Source organism: Panthera uncia, chromosome D2 (assembly GCF_023721935.1).
Source record: "Panthera uncia isolate 11264 chromosome D2, Puncia_PCG_1.0, whole genome shotgun sequence".
NCBI lineage: Eukaryota > Metazoa > Chordata > Mammalia > Carnivora > Felidae > Panthera > Panthera uncia.
Window position 1 is genome coordinate 84,031,438 of NC_064818.1, and position 20,688 is coordinate 84,052,125.

At 53.1% G+C, this 20,688-nt stretch overlaps 1 protein-coding gene and 1 pseudogene across 4 annotated transcripts in view; both read right to left on the reverse strand.

The window, feature by feature from the left end:
* The window catches only part of STK32C (serine/threonine kinase 32C), a 97,418-nt gene that overhangs the window by 44,926 nt on the left and 31,804 nt on the right, over nt 1-20,688 (reverse strand). The window lies entirely within an intron of this gene.
* LOC125933060 (small nuclear ribonucleoprotein Sm D2-like) lies at nt 14,832-15,479 on the reverse strand (annotated as a pseudogene).

Genomic DNA, 20,688 nt, shown 5'->3' on the forward strand with positions numbered 1-20,688 from the left:
CGTAGTTACTGGAAGCAGAATTCTACACAAGCCCACTGTCTGCTGAAAGGTTCCTGTCTCTTCTTCCCCAGCCCGACAGGGACAGAGAGACGCGAATCTGCTACGGTGCTGAGTTTAACCACTGCTCTCTGCAGGTCCCCTGGGTGCTGAGGCTCTTTGGTTGGGTACGTTACACGTTTGAAAACAAAACATATCAAAAGTGACGTAGCCACGGTGGTTTGAAGAGGGAAGTTTACAGCTCCAAGTACTTACATCAGAAAACAAGACGATGGAGAGACCATGGGACTCCTGATCTCGGGGTCATGAGTTCGAGCCCCATGTTCAGTATAGAGATTACATTAAAATGTTTAAAAAAAAAAAGTGAAAAAAAAGAGAAAAAAAATAAACAAGACGATGGAATAGAACAAAGTATATCCAAAGTAGAAATCAGAAAATAGTAAAGAGTGGAAACCACTTAACTAGAGACAAATAACAGAAAAACAAAAGTAACAACAAAACTGAATGTTATTTTTGTGATTCATAACACTGACAAACCTTTGGAAGACTGATTTTTTTTTTAAATAAGAGAGAAAGCACAAGTATTAAGAATTTTAGAAAAATGATGCCATTACCCATCCTACAGGCATCTGAAGAATAATTTAAAAAGATTATGAACTAACTTCATGTCAACAAATTATGCTACGTAAATGGAGAAATTCCTTGAAATACACAATTTACCAAATGAATACAAAAAGAAACACACCACCTGCACAGTGTCACGTCTATTGTTCCTAAATAATGCATTCATAATTGAAAACCACTCTGTAAAAAAGAAGTCCAGCCCAGATGGCTTCACTGGTGAATTCTATCAAGTTTTTTAAGGAAGAAACAATACCAGTCTTACAGAAGCTCACTTAGAAAATAGAGAAATCGAGCACCTTCTAACTTGTTTTATGAGATCAGCATTTTCCAAACACCGGAGCCTGATAAGGCCATTACAAGAAAACCATAGATCGAGATTTCTCGTAAGCATACACACAAACTTCCTTAACAAAATATTAGCAAATTAGCAGCAATATAAAAAATATAATACATCATGACTGCTGAAGTACACACCAGGAATGCAAGGTTGGTTTAACTTTGAAAACCAATCACTTAAGAGTCACTACACTCACAGAATGAAGGATAACCCTATGATCACCTCAACAAAGGCAGGAGGTGCGTTTGACAAAATGTACAGGTGTTCATGATGAAGACTCCACAAATGAGAACAGGACCTCTTAACTGTCACACGGGACACCTACAGAGTCTGCAGCTAAGACCACATTTAGCTGTAACGCAGTGAATTCTCTCCCAAGATGGGGAACAAGGCAAGGCTGTCCACTCTCATCATTTTCCTTAATGTTATGCAGCCCTGGCCCACGACATAGGAAAAGTTAAAAATAAACCACAGAAAAGACAACCTAGTGGTCTACAGAGAAGATCCTAAGGACTCTACAAACCCCTTCCAGAGCTAAAAGCTCTGTGAATTAAGCAAGGTTACGTGATACATGGTCTATAAATAAAATTTTTTTGGATTTCTAATGTACTTTCAACAAGCCATTGAAAAGAGATTTTCCAAGTCCCTCTTACAATAGCACCAAAGGCCTTTTAAGGTAGGACCATGTCTAACAAAGCTGTACAAGACCCTCCATGTAACACTGCAAACCACTGAGAGATTAAGCAGGACCGAAGTAAGTGGAGACTGCCCCTTGCTCCCGGGGGACTGTGAACATTGTGCGGGACCCACCTTTTCCCAGAGGTAGTTATAGAACCAATGCAATTTCAGTCAAAGCCTTAGCTGGCTTTCTTGGGCAGAAAGGGGTGATCAGACACTAAAATTTATATGCAAATCTAAATGACCTAGAATAGTGAAAAATAATGCTAAAAAAAAGAGCAAAGTTGGAAGACTTGCACTACCTGATTTTAAGACTTCACATAAGGGTACAGTAATCGGGTGCTTGGGTGGCTCAGTCAATTAAGCATCTGAGTCTTGGTTTTGACTCAGGTCACGATCACACAGTTCGTGAGATGGAGCCCCGAACTAGGCTGCGTGCTGACAGCGCAGACCCTGCTTAGGATTCTCTCTCTCTGTCCCTCCCCTGCAGGTGCTCTCTCCCTCTATCAAAATAAATAAATAAGTTAATTAATAAATATTTAAAAATTTTTTTTAACGTTTATTCATTTTTGAGAGACAGAGACAGAGCATGAGTGGGGGAGTTGCAGAGAGGGAGATGCAGAATCCGAAGTAGGCTCCAGGCTCCGAGCTGTCAGCACAGAGCCCGACACGGGGCTCAAACCCACGAGCTGTGAGACCATGACCTGAGTCAAAGTCAGACGCTTAACCAACTGAGCCACCCAGGCGCCCCTTTAATACTTTGAGTGTAGAGTTTTGTGACCACCAACAGTTTCTTGTTTTGTAGACAATGGGAAAGTAATACCTGAGAAAAGTTAGCGTACGTTTTGGTCCGAATTAGTCTGTGCTCACTGGAACAGGTTGTTGAAAGGCAGGACTCTCACGTTTATTGCACGTGAACGAACACCCTCCTTCCTGTACTGATGGGCTGGTGATGAAGTGCACACACGCTCCTTGGCACCACGTCTATGCCCGTGCCTTGCGGTGACTCACTGTTGCGCATTGGCTGCCCCATCTAGCCCGGACCCAAGGCTCTGGGCCCCACAGGAGGTTCGCACACCTCCAAGGCCTTCGAGAAGACATAGGAGTCGCTCTTATTGCCCAAAGTCTTACTGAAAACTTAACATTTGTTCAGAGTAAAATTAAATGGCTAATTAAAATGTTACATGTCCTTGCTTTTCAAAATGTGTAAAGTCAGTTTGTTAGCTCTTTGCCTTTAAATTTTTTAATTTTGTTTTTTTCATTTATTGTTTTTTTAATGTTTTTATTTATTTTTGAGGCAGAGAGAGACAGAGCATGAGCAGGGGAGGGGCAGAGAGAGAGGGAGACACAGAATTGGAAGCAGGCTTCCAGGCTCCGAGCTGTCAGCACAGAGCCTGACGCGGGGCTCGAACCCACGAACCGTGAGATCACGACCTGAGCCGAAGTCGAACAATCAGCCAACTGAGCCCCCCAGGCACCCCGAAAAACGTTTTTAAAAAAAGTACAGTAATGAAGACTGTGTGGCACTGGTTTGAAGACGGACGCAGGGCAATGGAACAGACTCGCTGTTCACAAACGGCCTCCAGCGCATGTGGTCACCTGGGTTTTCCAATGGCACAAGGCACTGACAAGGTCTATGGGGCAATGTGAGCCTTCCACAAGTGGTACTGGAGCAGCTGAGCATCATCGGGAGAAGTGCTAACTGTGCTGTGCCCGAAACATAATTCTTGGTAGATTGCAAACATACACACAAGACAACTCCTGGAAGAAAAACATACGGTCATACTTTTGCAGCCTGGAGATGGGCGAAGATTTCTCAGACACGATGCCAGAAATGTTAACCATGAAAAAATTGATAAGTTGTGCTTTGCAGAAATCAAAACCGTCTGCTCTTTAAAGGACACTACTAAGGAAGTGAAATGTTTGCAAATACACACGTCCAACATAGGGCCTGTAACCAAAATATATAAAGAACTTCTGCAAATGAAGAACAAAATTACTGCCCCTCCCCTGCTCACACTCGCCCTCTCAAAATAAATAAACTTAAAAAAATAGTTCAGAGCTCTGCATTTTACTGTAATTACCCCCCCATACATAAAAAAGAGATGATGCCACTTTGCAGAGGGGGCGGGTTATAGGTATCCAGCCTTTTACGCTGCAGGAAGGAGCCGTTCACTGAGTGAGCGCAGGAAACGGGATCAGAGAGGCTGAGTGACCATGCAACAGTCACAGGGCCAAGGGACAGAGCAGTGGGTCAGAATCCAGTCTCCGGGATCCTCACGCACCTGTGCCCAGGGCCAGATGGGAGGGACCAACCAAGATGCTGAGAGAGGCCGGGGGCTATGAGGGTGGTGCAGTGGGGGGCTGGCTGGTGATGGGGGTGGGAAGCTGCTCAGAAGGCTCTCAGGGGGACACAGGTATTCAGAATGGGCTCAGCTGGTGGGAAGGGGCGCCAAGGGGCGTGTCGACACGAAGCCCACGTCATGTGAGCAGGACCCGGCGAGGGTGACCACGGAGGCCCAACCAGCAGGACTTGCTGGCGGCTCTGGGGTCCGGGGCTGAGGTGAGGAGGCCAGGAGGACCACGACTGTGGCCTCTGCCACTCCCCCCAGCTCTGGGGCGAGGCCCTCTCTGATGGGCAGCTAGGCTGGGCGGGGGCAGCCATGCCGGATGCTCTCCCAGTCCCTGCCCGCGTGGAGCCACCACGGCCGGACCAGCTGGCCACAGAGTCCCCAGGGGAGTGGGCCAGCTCTGAGACTGCTCAGTCAGCGGTGGCCCCGGGCACCCCGCACAACCCAGTGCTCACCCCCAGGACCAGCACGACCCGCACAGAATCACCCCTCTCCCCCACACTGCCTGGAGGCTGTGCCCACAGAATGTGCCCCGGGCTCCGTTTGGGCAGAGCTAACCAGCCATGCCAGGGGCCACCCCTCTCTAGAAACAGGGTGCTGGGTGCAGGCTGCTGGTCTCCTTTGGAAGTCCTTTGAAACCTGGCCAGGGCACCTGGGTGACTCGGTCAAGCATCCCAACTCTGGATCAGGTCATGATCTCCTGGTTCTCGGGTTTGAGCCCTGTGCCTGGCTCTGTGCTGACAGCTCAGAGCCTGGAGCTGCTTCAGATTCTGTGTCTCCCTCTCTCTCTACTCCTCCCCATCTTTCTCTCAAAAGTAAAATGAACATTAAAAAAAATTTTAAAAAAAAGAAAAGAAACCTGGCCAAAACGGAGAAGTTTGCACAGTACAAAATTTATTTTTATTCTGAAGCCCAATGATACACCTCAGATCACATCTCTGTATGCATGTGCCTGTGGGTGCGGCTCTGCGTGTGTCCATGTGTGCTCGTGTCTGGGAGTGTGTGCGTGCATGTGCTGGCTGTGGGGGCAGCTCTGTGCCTGTGTTCATGTCTGCGGGCGCATGTGCACGTGTGTGCCCGTGGACGTGGCTCTACGTGTGTGCACACGTGTGTGCCCGTGGATGTGGCTCGGTGTGTACGTGCATGTGCATGCGTGTGCCCGTGGCTTTCTGTGTGTGTGTGCGTGTGTCCACGCGCGCCCCTGGATGTGGCACTGTGTGTGTGCATGCACATGTGTGTGCCTGTGGATGTGGCTCTCTGTGTGTACATGCATGTGCACACGTGTGTATGTGTGCACATGGAGGCCTGACACAGGCTCTCTTCGAGTGGGTTTACTGGGCAGCTGGCCCTGGGTCTGACAGACACATCCAGCCTGGAGCCTGCATGCTTCCCTGGGATCCTGGCAACTTCTAGGCTGTGGGAAGGATGTGTGTTATGAGGATGCCGGCTGATCCAGACCTTCCCCCAGAGAACTCCCGTGAGCTGCAGGGGAGGGAGGTGCCAGGGAAAAGCTGTCGAGGGAGCCTGGGGCCTCGCAGCCGTTTATCACCCCCCCCCCCCCCCCGCCCCGCTGCGAGCTGCCGCCTCCGCCCCTGCAGCTGCTGGGCCTCAGGCTGAAGGACTGATTTATCCCCAAAGGCACGAAGGCCCTTGCCAAGCCAATGAGGCTGGATGGTCGCGCCCCCATGCGTCAGCTTACACGTCAAGAGCTGCCAGACCCCAGGCTGCCACGGTGCGCCATCTGCCTGGGGGGCCCCGAACTGGCCCCGTGCACAGGTGGGGCCACCCTGGGGCCCCTGCAGCTCACACAGCCCCAAGCGCTTCCCGTCAGTTAATACCCTACTTAAGCTCACCAAGAATCAGTTACCATCTACCTGGCCTTCTAACAGCTTGCAAACAAACTGACGGGATTCGGACCGTGCCTCTGTGTTCAGGACACGGCCTCACCCAGGGGGCGGCCTCCACCTGACCCAGGAAGCTCCTTGTCCCAAAAGGTGCTCTGAGGTTCTGCCGCCGGCTCCTGGCAGGTCCGGGCGCTGCCCTCCGAGGGGCTCAGCAAGCTGTCCTGCAGCGTCCGGCCTGGCCCTCTGCGCCCGAGAGACACTTGTTGAGTGCGTGAGTGAATGAATGAATGAAGCAGGGAGTGAAGGAGTGAGTGTGGGAGAGGTGCGTGTTTCTGCCCAGTGTCCCAGAGCCGGCTTCCCCAGCACAGCCCGCCCGGCTGCCGCGAGCCAATCGGCGCCCGGGCGCAGCCCTGCTGAGACCTGGATGCCAGCCAGGCTAGGACGCAGTGGAGGGGCCACCTCCCACGGCCTGGGGGCTCTGGGCAGAGGGACAGGTCTGGGGGCTCCGCCTGCCCGGGGAAGCACCAACAGCCGACCCTGGCCCAGCGCTCACGAGCGGGCAGCCTGGCGTCTCAGTCAGGCCGAGCCCACGCTGCGTTTGCATAAACAGCAGTGCAGCACTGTTAAGGGAAAGTTGCTATTTTAAATTCCATCTCACGGTAAGTGCACGGTTTTATGTCAGACCTTTTCTTCGAAAAGACATTTGCACATGGTTTTGATGGAAAAGTCGAGATTTAAAGATTAATAAACCACATGGTTGTTTGTTTTGCAGGAAATGAGTATCGACAAAGCCTTTTACCAGGCTGACATTTACCCAAGGCTCGGGAACCTGGTGGGCCTGACCACAGGGCTGTCCCCTGCCCCTCGTCCAGGCAGAAGCTGGCCCGGTCCTCAGGCCACCTCAGTCCCTCAGGCAAATGCAAGTCGGAGCTTCAGGGGACCAGGGCAGGAAGGGCCCTTAGACCTCCCCGGTGTGATGTCCCCTCAGCAGCTGGGGCCTCTCTGGTGCAGAGCCACACGCTGGCCAGGACCCCCGTGGCAGGCTGGCCTCCTCCCCTCCCAGGACCAGTGGCTGGGGCACAGGCACCCTCTCTTCCAGTCTCCAGGGGACGTCCCAGCTGCTGGGACCAGGCTGCTACACCTCGGACGAAGGCAGATCAGAGGTCACAGCTGTGACGGGGACCCTAAGAAATCAGTCCATGGCCCCTGAGCCCCAAGGACCCACCCCTGACACAACAGGGCTTCCTTGAGGCACCAAAGGGGGCCCAGTCCAGGGCGCGGTCCCCAGCACCTGCCGCGCTGCCACTGGGCCCACCCAACAGCCGTCAGGGCAGGTACACTGTCCGCGTGCCCACCGGCATAGGGCCGCAGGCGTCCACACACAGACCTCTGGGTGGGGGTGGGTGGGGGACGAGCTGGTGCCCACAAGCAAGAGGGGGTGCGCGACAGCAAAGGAGCCCCGTCCTCAGTGGAGAAGTGGTCCTGGCGCCCTGCGCACCAGCTAAGAGCCCGACCCTTCCTGTGGACCTGAGCCGAAGGAGAGCCCGCCACCATGCGTGACCTACTCCAGGGTCACCCCAGAGCCCGGCGTCCATCCTTCCACCTCGACCCGCTTTCCTCAACATGCCTCCTCCAATGACAAGATTTCCTGGCACCAGAAGACCAGGGTGGGGCCAGCCCCATGTAGCCTAATCATCTGCACCCCTGAGTTTAAATTGGACAGTCTGGGACCACCGGACCCCTGCACCTGCCCCCCAGAGCCCACCCAACTTGTCTTCCTCTGGCACGCACCAGACCTCACACGACCCCCCTCCATTAGAGAGGCGCCTTGGCCTCCCGCCTGCCGGGCACCTCCGTGAGGAGGCCAAAGATGCTCTCACTTGCAGGGAAGCAGAGTTTACGGGAAGTCCAGTCTGTCCGGAAAATCTAGGCGCCAGCCCCTCCTGGGGGCCTCCTGCCGCAGGGAAGTGGTGAAGACAGATGTCCAGCAAGGGTGGGAAGACAGCAAGGAAAATGTTCACAGAAAGACATAAAATGGTGAGCCATAAGGGCCGGCTTGGGCACCTTATGCAGCGCGGCAGGTGCTGGGGACGGCGCCCTGGACTGGGCCCCCTTTGGTGCCTCAAGGAAGCCCTGTTGTGTCAGGGGTGGGTCCTTGGGGCTCAGGGGCCATGGACTGATTTCTTAGGGTCCCCGTCACAGCTGTGACCTCTGATCTGCCTTCCTCCGAGGTGTGGGGTTGGCTGTGTCAGTGCCCTGACCCCACAGACCCCTCCGTGGATCCCTGGCCAGGGACGTGTCAGGGCCACCACCCTGAGCTGGCTCCAGGGTGTTTAGACAGGGCCCACATGCTTGCTCACATCCCGGAGGCATGACCACATGTGTGGGGAAGCCCGTGCTTCTGCTCCTGGGCTGGTCTGGACGGCCGTGCCCTGGCCACGCCACACCCCCAGTGGCCAAGATGCCGCCCCCTCCTCCAGCCCAGCACCCCTTCCTCCCCATTCTGGCTCAAGAGGTTGGACTGTCATCCTAGGAAAGGGTGGGCCTGTTTTTGGCTAAATTGAACAGAATTAAGGAAAGGTATTATTTCAAGACAGAGCATAAGACTTCTGCTTCATGTTTCCAAAAATAAGAATCAGAGAACTGAGTGGCGCCAGGAGTCTGCATTCTTGTGGGTGCTCCATCCAGCCTGTGGTTTCCAGGACGAGAGTCTTGGCCAGGATACGAAACCATGTGAAGGTGGGATAAAGCTGGCCGTGCCTAAGAGGCGCCGTGCCCCCGAGAGCCGTGAGGGGAAGAGACAGGACTCACTAGCATCGGGAGACGGCCGGGCAGGGGTGTGCCGGGACCACACCGGGGCCCCAGACCCCCAGGAGTCAGGAACGTGGGCATCCTGCCTCCCCTGCAACCTGAGCTTCTCCTTGTGAGTGGGCGTCAGGAGCCTGGAGAGCCTGCCTGCCACCCACTAGCCTCACTCCTGTGCCCACGGCCTCCAGCGGACAGCACCATGGACAGCACCTGCTGGCCTGGGACCCTGGGACGACCCCCACGGGCTCCGGTCCAGACCTGGAGGGCTCTGCGTGTGGCCTGGACCTGAGCAGGGGGAAAGCCCTGGATAGAACAGGTTTCTCCTCCGTGTCCCTTGAACACGTATGTGCGCACACGCACTCCTTTCCAATCCTCTGCCTTCAGGCTGCAATTCACTTCTTACCTGGGGCCTCAGCATACCGGCCTGACCCTCCACCCCATCAGTACTCAGCCCTGCCACCCAGGGCCAGGCTGCCCTCTGACCAGCTGGGATGAGGGTTTTGTCACCTCCCGAATCACATCAGGTCACATTCATCCTGCAGAAGTCAGGTGCACGGCAGAGCTTCCGCGTCCCGAGCGGTGGGATCCTCAAGGGGACAGACCCCCTTCATGTGAAGATTCCCAGGGATCCCATCTCCCGCCACCCTCACCGCAGTCCTTGCCCTCTGATAGGACTTTTAAAAGGGGGTGAGGGATACAGTCTGCCGTATAACCAGACAGACTGTCCCTGTGCTGGTGACAAGGGAGCAAGGGGAAATAGAGGGCAGAGTACAGGCTAACAGCAGCACCCCCCCCCCCCAGGGGAATACGTGTGACATTCCTCAGACACTCCTGGCCACCCGAGAACAAAGGAAAGGGGTTTAAGTGCTGGCCATGCCGATGTGGGAAAGTCAGGCAAACGAAAAGTTAAATTCCCTTACTGCCACCGCCCATCCACAAGTCCTTGAGACCGGCAGAGTGACCTCCCTCTAGGACCTCAGCTGCCTCGATGACGACACTTTGCTGGGGCAAAAGAGAGTCTTAGCTCAACGTCATCCCAACCCCCAGGATCCTGCACGTCTACTTCCTTGATGTCAACTCCCCCAAGTACATGCTGGCGATCACACCCCCAAGCTGATGGCCCCCGATATACATCTGGAGGGTCTCGTGACTGAGGTTTCATTAAACGGTAGTAAGTGGCGCTTCCCTAGCAACAGCCAGCCCCTCAAGGTCCTGGAAACCTTGCTTCCAATTTTCCTTAGGGACTTACTCTATCCCTGACCCCTTCGAACCTGAGGGGATATAATGAGTCACCTGTCACGACCCCAGGGCAGCTCTTCCTGCCCACGGGTGGGTCCTGTCCCCGTGCTTTAATAAGATCACCTTTTTGCACCAAAGACGTCTTCAGGGATTCTTTCTTGGCCGCCGACTCCACAGCCCCACAATACCCCCAAACCTCGTCACTGGCATGTGGAGAGAGACCCAAAGACATCCAGAACTCAGTGCGGGACACAGGGGGCTTGTGAAGAGATGTGACATTTAGTCCCCCTCAGACCTGATGACAAAACAGATTCCCAACACAACACAGACAGGCGTGTGCACACACACTGAACCCACAAGAGCTCTAAACAACGGGTGACAGTGAATTCATTTGTAATTCTACAGCAAGACAGACAAATCCAGAAACCACAGAGGCATCAGTTCAATCATATGCAAGATGACAAAACTTCTGTAGAGAGAAAAAATAAACACTTTAAATCAAAATACTACCAACTGTGAAAGAGTATTTGCAAGAAATATGACAAGGGGGGCTCATTTCCTCCCATCACAGTGAACCTGTAAGATCTGTGAGAAACCCAACTGGACAGGAAAAGAAGCGGGGGCCCCACAGGCAGGTCAGAATGCAACCGTGTCCCCCCTGCACCTCAGCGTAAAGATGTCCACGGACAACACAGAGACCCCATTCTGACCTGTCACAGTGAAAGGTCTGGTTCTGCCTCGTGCTGTTCGCGCTCCTGGTGGGGGTGGGGAGGCCCAGCCCTCGCAGGAGCTGCTTGCAGTGGGGTGTCGGGGCACACCCCCTCTTTCGGGCAACAAAGCCACTGCCGTAGGGTCCATCAAGGTCTGTGGGCAGTGCATGCGCAACTACAAAACCCAAATCGCCCGAACGACCCAGGCGCCACAGCCAGTGGTGGTCGCGTGGCTCCGTCACAGCTGTGACGCGAACTTCGTGTGGATGCTGAAAACCAGGCGGATTTCTGTGCCGATAAGACAAGCGCGAGGTTTTCATAAAAGTGCGGAGAACCTGCGGATGGAGGCTCCTTCTGGGTAAACGCACCTCTCGACGCGGGGGACCCGTGTGTGCAGACACCAGCCCGCGAGTGACCCAGGGGCTTCCCCTCCCCTCCCCGCCCCTCTGCGCGGCTCTCCCGCTCACACCCTGCACGTGAGGTACTTTCTCAGGCCAACAGGGATTATCTGGGTCTCAGATGATTTCTTTATGCCTCTCTGTTTATCAAAAACAACAAGCCCTGTTGCACGTGCTGCCCCCCCCCCACCCCCCACTGGACGAGAGAAGTCCATTCTGCCTGCTCTGACGGCCCGGCATGGGGCCCTCGCTCAGGGGGACCAGCTTGGTGGGAACCAGAACCTAGAACCAGTTCTGGGGACTCAGGAGCCCTCAGATCCAGGCAAGGGAGCACATGTCAGGCGGGGCTGCTCCTGCGTGAGTCTCAGGCCGGCTCCAGGGGAAGCCTCTGTCCTTCCGTCCGTCTGTCCGCAGCGCGGTGGAGGGGAGGGGCTGTGCTCTGCACCCAGGCTCGCGCAGCACCAGGACTCGTGGGCAGGCCAGGCTCTAAACTGCGCAGCCGGCCGCCGCACCGTGCTCGGCAAGAGCTCGGGCCACGCTGGAAACGCCACGGGACTTCAGAGGCGCCGATGACCGTGGCACCCGCAGGTTTTGCGGAACCACCTGCCACAGAAAAAAGTGGACTTCTGTGGCCCCTCCGTGGGCCACGCAACCCTGGCAGAGCCACAGTGCTGGCCAGGCAGTCCCCCAGGCGTCAGCAACGTTGGCCCCAGATGCACACAGCACGGTGCGTTCTCTGTGGCGGCTCTGTGAGGCCTCCTTCCAGGGCTGGGCACCAGCCGCCCCGTTGGTGTCTCCTATCCGTGAACCATGTTGCCAACATCACTCCCGGCCCTTGGCTTCGTCGGGGAAGCCCCCACTTAAGGAAAGAAACAGGAAAGTCAAGGACAGTGAGGCAAATGCAGCAAAGGGCATTCTGATCTCTTGGCTGCCCTCGTGGGACCGGGGCCATCAGTTAAACGTCTTGGCCACCTACTGCCACTCCTGCTCAGAGCTCGGCCAGCAGAGGAGATTCTCCACATCCTGTTTACACCAGAGGGAAGGGAGGGCATGGAGCCCCGGGGGAAGGCTCCGGATGGTAAAGCCACAACTCAGCGTGTCCATGACAGGAGGCAGGCCCTTGTCAGCCCCTCAGAGGCTAGGGCCTGAGTCCTCTGCTCCCCCACAAAGGGCCACCGCCAATGTGGACAGCCCACGTGCACCAGGTGCAGGCGTCCCGGGGATGGCGTGGGGTCGGCAGGGTGAGGCACAACCTGTGGTCAGCTGATGACCCGGGGACCCGGCTGCACTTGCCATCTGGCCAGAGTCTGCTGCTCTGTCTGGAAACCACTGGAAGCAGCTCTGGAAAGGCCCTGGTTCCCTGTGCTCAGCAGCGAGTGGCACGCGGCTGGCAGCTTCAGGGGCAAGGGCAGGTGGTGTTTCCTTGCCGTGTGACCAGGACACCCATTCACCTGGGCTGCAGGCCATGGCCTGAGGCCCGACACAGGGGGGCCGCTGTGCTCACTGGGCACAGAGGAAGAGGACGAGGGAGCAGTTTGCTCCCTGGAGCAGATCTGGGTGGCATCTTTGGGAGGACAGTCTCCTCGGCAGCTGCAGAAGCAGGGAGCCTCTGGCCGGCTCTCTTGGTCCCAGCGCCTGCCGCAGAGCCGAGGGCCCGGGAGGGGAGAGGGGGATGTAGACAGAGGCTGCCATGGAGATGACCCAGCGCCACAGCGAGTGGGGTAAGCCGATGACGCCTGCTCTGCATGGAAGCCACCAGCTGTCGCCTCCCACCCCTTCGCCCCCATGGGCCCAGATGGCTCCCACTTCTCCCCACACAGTCCCAGGCTGTCTCCGCAGGCCCAGCCCAGACCCCGCACCCCCATTCAAAGGCCAAGGGTCCCGAGTGCCAGAGGTAACAGGGAGACAGGGACAGACGAACACGCACGCACAGCACACAGCCAGCACCCAAAGGGCCAGATTCTCCAAATTCTGGGACTTGCTGCTGAGGCCTTTGCAGGCCGACTGAGGAGAAGCATCCTATAGGCACGTAGCCTTTAAGAGGAGACAAGGACCAGACAAGGCCCAAGACCACCCAGACCGCACGCACGGGCTTGCCAGGCTGCAGGGGAAACCCAGGAGCATGGCCTTGCAGATCAGGAGGCAGTGGCTCACAGTGGAGAACACGGGAAGAGGCAGAGGCAAAGCCATCCCACGCAGACACCACGCTGACCACACGGGCCCTTTGCATCCAGATCAACAGTGCATGGCTGCAGCGCTGGGCCCAGCAGACAAAGACCAGGGACAAATTCAGTACAGTCACAGGGCTAAGGTGCTGGGATACGTGGAAATTGTTAAACAATTGATAAACAATTAATAGATGGAGAAAAAGGAAAAACAGAAAAAATAGTGCACCTGTAGATTCAAACGCAAACATATATACAATTATATTAAAGTAAGTGGATTAATATTCTAACTAAATGGCTGACGTTTTCAGACTGGATTTTAAAAAAGCAAAACTTAATGACGTGTTATTTATAAAAGAACTACTTCTTAAAGATATAGATGGCGTAAATGTCAAAGGGTGTAAAATGATATATCGTGCAAATATCAATCAAAAGAAAGCCACATGGTCTCATATATATCAAAGTGGACTTTAAGCCAAGGACTGTTATCGGTGACAAAGAGAGATAGTTCCTAACGACCACAGGACCACGCCATCAAACAGACATGACAGTGCCAGCCATGCACACACCCACCCAGCAACAAAACCAGATAGAACGACAGGAAGACACAGACCAACTGACAGGGTTGGAGGTTTTCTTCTCTTGGTCACAGAGGAGACACAAAACACCGTTACCAGGAATGACAGGGGAGGCATCACTACAGACATTAGGAGAACGACAACTTTATGCCAATGAAGTCACTAGCTTAGCTGAAATGGGCAGATTCCAGTCCTTGAATGGGAATCCAAAACTAACATGGGAAGAAATGGAAAATGCAAATATGCCGTATCTATTAAAGAAATTGAGTTTGTAATTAAAATCTTCCCACAAGGAAAACTCTAGGCTCAAATGGCTTCGCCAATGCACTCTAGCAAACCCTTGAGGAAGTCATGCAAACTTGTTCAGAAAACAGAAGGGGAGAGAACACCTACAACCCATTTTCTGAGACCAGCATAAATCTGATACCAGAAGCGGACAAGGACATTGCAAGAAAAGAAAATCTAGGACAATATCCCTAATGAGCATGGAGATAAGAATTACTGAAGAAATATTAGCAAATTGGGTTCAATGATAGATAAAATCCAACCTAGTGATGCAAGGCTGGGATACTATTCAAAAGACAATGTCATTTACCACATTGGCAGAATAAAAGAGGGAAATCATGTGATCACCTCCACAGGAATAGGAAAAGCACTTGACAAAATTCAACATCATTAATGACTTAAAAGCAAAAATTCCCACCACACTAGGAGGAGAAACTTCCTCAACCTGAAAAGGGCATCTTTGAAAAAGCCCAGCTGACACTGTGCTTAATGGTGAAATACTGAACCCCTTCCCCTAAGACCAGGAGAAAGGCCAGGGTGCCTGCTCTCCCACTTCTGTTCAACTCTGTGTTGGGATCCTAGACAGTGTGCTAAGGCATAAAGTTCTAAATGGAAGAAATAAAATTGTCTTTGTTCACAGATGCCATGATCGTGACATACAAGGTTTTAGGATACAGTTGATGTGCAACATTTTGTAAATTGTATTTGTTTTCTGTTTGTTTGCTTTTTTAGAAAAAACACAGGACTACTGCTCCCATTACAAAGGGTAGGTCTTTGCAGGATGAAGGAGGGAATTCTGAGGGTGAGAAGGAGGCCCCTACTTGTCAGGGATGAGTGGGTTCCACAGGACTATGATGACTCAGGCCCTGCGCAGGAACTTCTTGGAGATGTAGTAGTCCTTGTCGACCGGGGTGGATTTCTTGCCCTAATGCTCTTGGGGACCTCGGTCCACATCTCCTCCAGCACCACGTCGCTGTCCCTGTCGAAGGGCGTTCCTATGGCCTGGGGGCTTCTTGTCGTTGTGGCCACTGATGAGCACTTGGGTGTTGTTCTTGACTGACTGTGAGTACAGTGAGTGGACCCGGGTTAAACTCTTCCTCGTCCCGCTTCTGCAGCTCCTCCAGGGTCACCTCACTCTTGGGTTTGTTGAGGACACTCATAGTGGTAGTGGCTGTGCTCCTAGGTCAGTGCTGACTCCTCTGCATTGCTTCTGCCTCTCACAACTTATTAAGTATTAAATATGGAGAGAAAATTGAACAAAACTTGTGCAACCCCTGCACTGAAACTATGGAACGAGACAGAAAGTACAGACCGGAACGGACAGCATGATTTGCTATATTCATGGATTCGAAGACTCAAAATTTTAAGAGGCCCATTCTCTCTGCATCAATCAATAATTTCAATGCAATGCCAATCAGTATCTCGGCCAGCATCTTTTAGGAATTGACAAACTGATTCTAACATATACATGGAAAGGCAAAGAATCTAGAATAGTGAAAATAATTTTGAAAAAGAAGACCAAAGTTGCAGGGCAAACACATCTGCTTTCAAGATGTATTATAAAGCTATAATAATCAATATGGTACAGTATTGGTGTAAAAGATAAAACAGACATCCCTATTGCAAAAGGAGGAGGAGGAAGAGGAGAAGGAGGAGGAGGAGGAGGAGGAGGAGGAGGAGGAGGAGGAGGAAGAGGGGAAAGGGGGAAGAGCAGAGAGAGGGACGGAGAGAGGAAGAAAGACAAGAAGGAAGGAAGGAAAGAAGGGAGGGGGGAACCTTGGCCCTTACTTCATATTAACACAAAAATCAACTTGAAATGGAACTTTAAAATTAACAGCTAAAACTATAAAAGTTGTAGAAGAAAATAAAGGATAAAATCTTTGTGATCCTGAGTTGGGCAAATATTTCCTAGAAAGGACAAGAAAGGAACAAACCATAGAGGAAGAAATTTTTACTTCATCAAATTTTGACTTATTTTCCAGAATCCCCTTTAAGAACCAAATTGGAATCAGATATACAGAACTGGCTCCTATAAACCAGCACACAATTGGATTAGCCATAGGGGATGGGGGAAACTTTCTGGGATGAAAGAAATATCCCACACTTGACAGCAGTGGTGCTTACAAAACTGTATACATTTGTCAAAAGTCAAAAGTCATTGAATACCCTTTAAAATGATAAATTTTACTTTATGAAAATTACAATTCAGTAAACTGAATTCAAAAATTAACTGCTGGGGCACCTGGGTGACTACACCCACTCTTGACCTCAGCTCAGGTCTTGATCTCAGGGTCGTGAGTTCAAGCCCTGTGTTGGGCTCTGCCCTGGGCATGAAGGCTACCTAAAGTTTTTTAAAATTATATCTCTATGTAGTAGTAATTAAAAACCTAAAAATAAAACTATAAAAAAATTAGGCCCCTTATGATAGCATCAAATAAACAAAATGCTTGGAAATAAAATTAATGAAAGATGCACAAGGCCTGCATACTGGAAACTCCAACCCATTCCTAAACAAGAAATAAATAAATGGTGACATATACCATGTTCATGGATTAGAGGGCTCAATATTATTAAGATATCCATTTTATCTAAAATTGATATACAGATATAACATAACCTCAACAAAATCTCGGCAGACTTTTTTGTAGATTGGACTCAAAATTTATATGGAAATACAAAGGCTATAGAATTGCCAAAACAATTTTGGTAAATGAACAAAGCTGGAAGACGTACACTATCTCTTTTCAAGATTTACCATAAAGCTGTAACAATGAAGAGAGTGTATCACTGGTATAAAGAAAGACAAAGAGGGGCACCTGGGTGGCGCAGTCGGTTAAGCGTCCGACTTCAGCCAGGTCACGATCTCGCGGTCCGTGAGTTCGAGCCCCGCGTCAGGCTCTGGGCTGATGGCTCGGAGCCTGGAGCCTGTTTCCGATTCTGTGTCTCCCTCTCTCTCTGCCCCTCCCCCGTTCATGCTCTGTCTCTCTCTGTCCCAAAAATAAAATAAAAAACGTTGAAAAAAAAAAATTAAAAAAAAAAAAAAAAAAAAAAAGAAAGACAAAGACAGATCCCAAAACAGACTCACACATGCAGATCAAATGACTTTTGACAAAGGTACCAAAGTTATCCAATGAGGAAAACAAAGTCTTTTCAAGGGATGGTGCCGGAATAATTGGGTATCCACATGGGAAAAACCAACTCCCTACCTCATGCTCTGCACAAAAATGGGTCAGAAATTGGCCCTAGACCTAAACTTGACTCGAAGGTAGACAAAAATTTCAGACAAGACAGAGAAATCACCAACCAGAAGGGAATGACTGCTCATCTAAAAAGAACATTGAGGGGAAGAACAGGCCAACCACAGATGGGGAGAAAATATCACAACATATCCATCCATCAAAAGACCTGAATCCAGAATGTCTAAAGAACTCCTTTTAGAGAGCTCAGTATTCATACAGAACTCAGTGTTAACAACGCGCACACACACACACCAAACAGGCAAAAGACTTAAACAGACCCTTCACACAGTAAGCTGTACAAATGACCAATCAGCAGATGAAAAAGTCATCAATACCATGAGTCATCAGGGGAATGCAAATGTTCCCAACACCAAAATTTCTCTTTGTTCATCATTTTTGGAACACTCATCGTCTGCCAATGTAAGAAGCATAATTTTCTTGATAATTGTATAGTTCTCCATGACGATTAGATTTGGCCGTGCCTACTGGAGAGATCCTGCCGAGCCTCTAAGACACCAGCCGGCCGCCCTGCGGGCCAGCAGATGCCTTTAACCCAGACCCCACGAGCACCCCCAGGGGTCCGGCCAGAAAGGAGAGCAAGTCTGGGCCACGACTGCCCCTGCACAGTCCAGAACATTCCCTGAAGGTAGACCTGGCGTGTGTGACACCCATCGGGTCAGAAAGACTCCAGCTGGGGTTGGTCTGAGCACTTCCGGGTCAACTCGCACATTCCCTCCTTCCGCTCAGTTGACTTAAGTGCAACAAGCAAGGCCCTGGGAGCCCCCGGTAAATACAGTGTGGTCCTGCCCTCGCGGCATCGCGGGCACTGGAGAAAGATGCACATTCCTGTGACAGGAGACTCCTGGAAAGGGTCTCTGTCTACTGTGCAGGCTTGCGTGCACACGCACACGCACGCACACGCACAGACACGCAGCACACGCAAGAACACCGTCTCCAAACAGAAAGCTGCTTTTCTTGGGCCATCCGTGCTGCTGTCTGTGAGTCTGGCTTCCACGAGCCCCCAGGAAATCGAAAGCCCCCTGAGTCCCCGACCCAAGGCCGTGGCCATGTCCTGTGTGCTGTGCCCCGAGGCTCTGAGGCCCAGGCTGCTGGCGGGCTGACCCAGGGTCTGGGAGCTGAGGCACCACCAGTCAGAGGGCGCCGCACCACCAGCTCCCACCTCACTACTCGCGTGGAGGACGGCCCTCTTTGCCGTAGGGCTGCCGTCCACTCACCAAGGGGATGTCAACGGCACCTTCATTGGAAACGGAGACACTGCAAGACTGTGTAATTAACAGAGCCTTTCGGGACGTTTCAATTAACTCAGTCTGCAGATGAGCAAACTCCTGTTCTCTGGAGCACCAAGATTTTTTAATTAAAAGGAATTTGAGATAATTTTGTAAAGGTTTCTTGGATTCCACTGGACACGCCCACAAGGGTCTTGTGGCCCCGCCTTGTTCCAGGTGACCACGGTCCCCTCGGCTTTCTTGGCCTGCAATGCCCTCCCTCCAAGACTGCACACGTGGGCCCGAAGATGCGCATCATCCCAGCAAGAGGGTGGGCTCAACTTTCCGAGGACTGAGGAGCCCTGTCGGCCCCGGAAGGGATAAGCCCACAGGTGAGCTGGGCTGCACAAACCTTAACTTCCCGGCCGCAAGACACAGCTCTGCCACCCTGCGCACGGCCATGGGGACGCTCAGCCTGCGGACTGGGGGTGCGGTCAGCACGGGCTCTGCGTCCACCTGTGCGCACAGGACAGCCTTTCCTAACCTCGTGTCCCAGCGAGACAGACATGGGCCCTGGCAGGCAGGCGGGGGGAGGGTCCCCCAACACTGGGCCTCTCTCAAGATCCAAGGCTCCCTCTGCAGGGGTCCAGGGGGCCCCGTCGAGACAAAGCATCTCCTGGGCCCCAGACCACTCCAGCTGCTTCCTAAAGACACAGGAGCCAGAACATTGGGCAGCAGCCCACGAAGGCTGCTACCGCGAAGTCCAGCAGCACCATGCACGGCACCCCCTCCACGGGCAGGAGGTGCCCACACGGAGTGGACAGCTAAGGCGAGCACAGCCCAGGACACTTGTCAGCCAAGCAGGGGCCGCTCCCACACACTCCCACACACACAGGCATAAATATATCCTTATATACTCTCTCTCTCTCTCTCTCTCTCTCTCTCTCACACACACACACACACACACACACACACTGCCAGGCCCATGGGCAGGGACTCCCAGAGACGCTTTGGAAGGGACACCAACTCCCCCAGACCCTCAGCCACGCCTCAACTGCATTTCCCAGCCAGTGGTCACAGGAAACTCAAGGCTCAGTGCTCCCAATGGCTAGCACTGTGGTTCTCAGCAGGGGGCAGTTACCCCCTGGGGACACGTGGCAATGCCTGGATGTATGACTGACTGTCACAAATGTGGTGGGGGGGGGTTGCTGCTGGCACCAGTGGGCAGAGGCCAGGGATGCTGCTAACATCCTGTAGTGCAAGGAACCGCGCCCCTCCCCCTCCAAGAACGACCCAGCCCGGATGTCCACGCTGCAGAGCCTGCCTGGCTTAGAGCTGGCCCCTGCTCCACCCTGCACAGGGCAGCCCCCGCCGGCTTGGCCTGTGGAAGTCCAGGGGACCCTGTGGTCAGAGCTGTACCCAGCTGAGGCCCCAAAGCCGCCCTGCACACCAGTGACCGCCCCAGAAGGCACGGGGAGCCTGTGCAGAGGGAGGCGGCTGTGGCCCCGGACACGAGGCACACACCTGCTCACCAGCCGGGTTCTCAGCTCCTGTCAGATGTGCGTTTCATAAGCAGCCCACACGCAGCCTCTCCAACCCAATTCGAGGAAAGGGCTTTTGGGACAGCAGCACCCGCATCTGCCCAAATTCATCCATCACGTTCAGCCGAAGGCAAGTGCAGCCAGTCTCCTGTGTCTCCAACAGCCGGGACAGCCACTCCCACCCCTGTGCCCCATTCCCCGGACCCTGCAGGCCCTGCCCTGACTTCTCCTAAAGCCCAGTGTCCTGAGCCTGTTTGTCCAAGTGACCAGGCAGCTTCACCTAACTTCTCTGACGGCCTGGAACAGAACACACGCCCCCAGAGAAAAGGGAACAGAGTCATCCAGAACCGAAGCCAGGGTCTGGCCGTCCAGAGGGCTCTGCTGCTGCCAGCTGGGGACGGGGGAGGGCAGGGGGCAGGGCCAGAGGGCCCGGACTGCCACGACAGGGCACTGAGTGGGCAGGAGCCATGCCGGACACACGGGCTGGTTACACCTGGCCCCAAGGAGGGCTCGGGCCTGGGGGCACCAGAACTCGGTTCTGAAGGGGCCGAATCTGAGAGTGTGAGACACATCAGTGGTAGTGTCGAGTCAGAGACTGGACAGAAAAGTCCGCAACGTGGGAGGCAGGTCCCGGCTGGAGATATAAATTTGGGAGTCGGCATATGGAT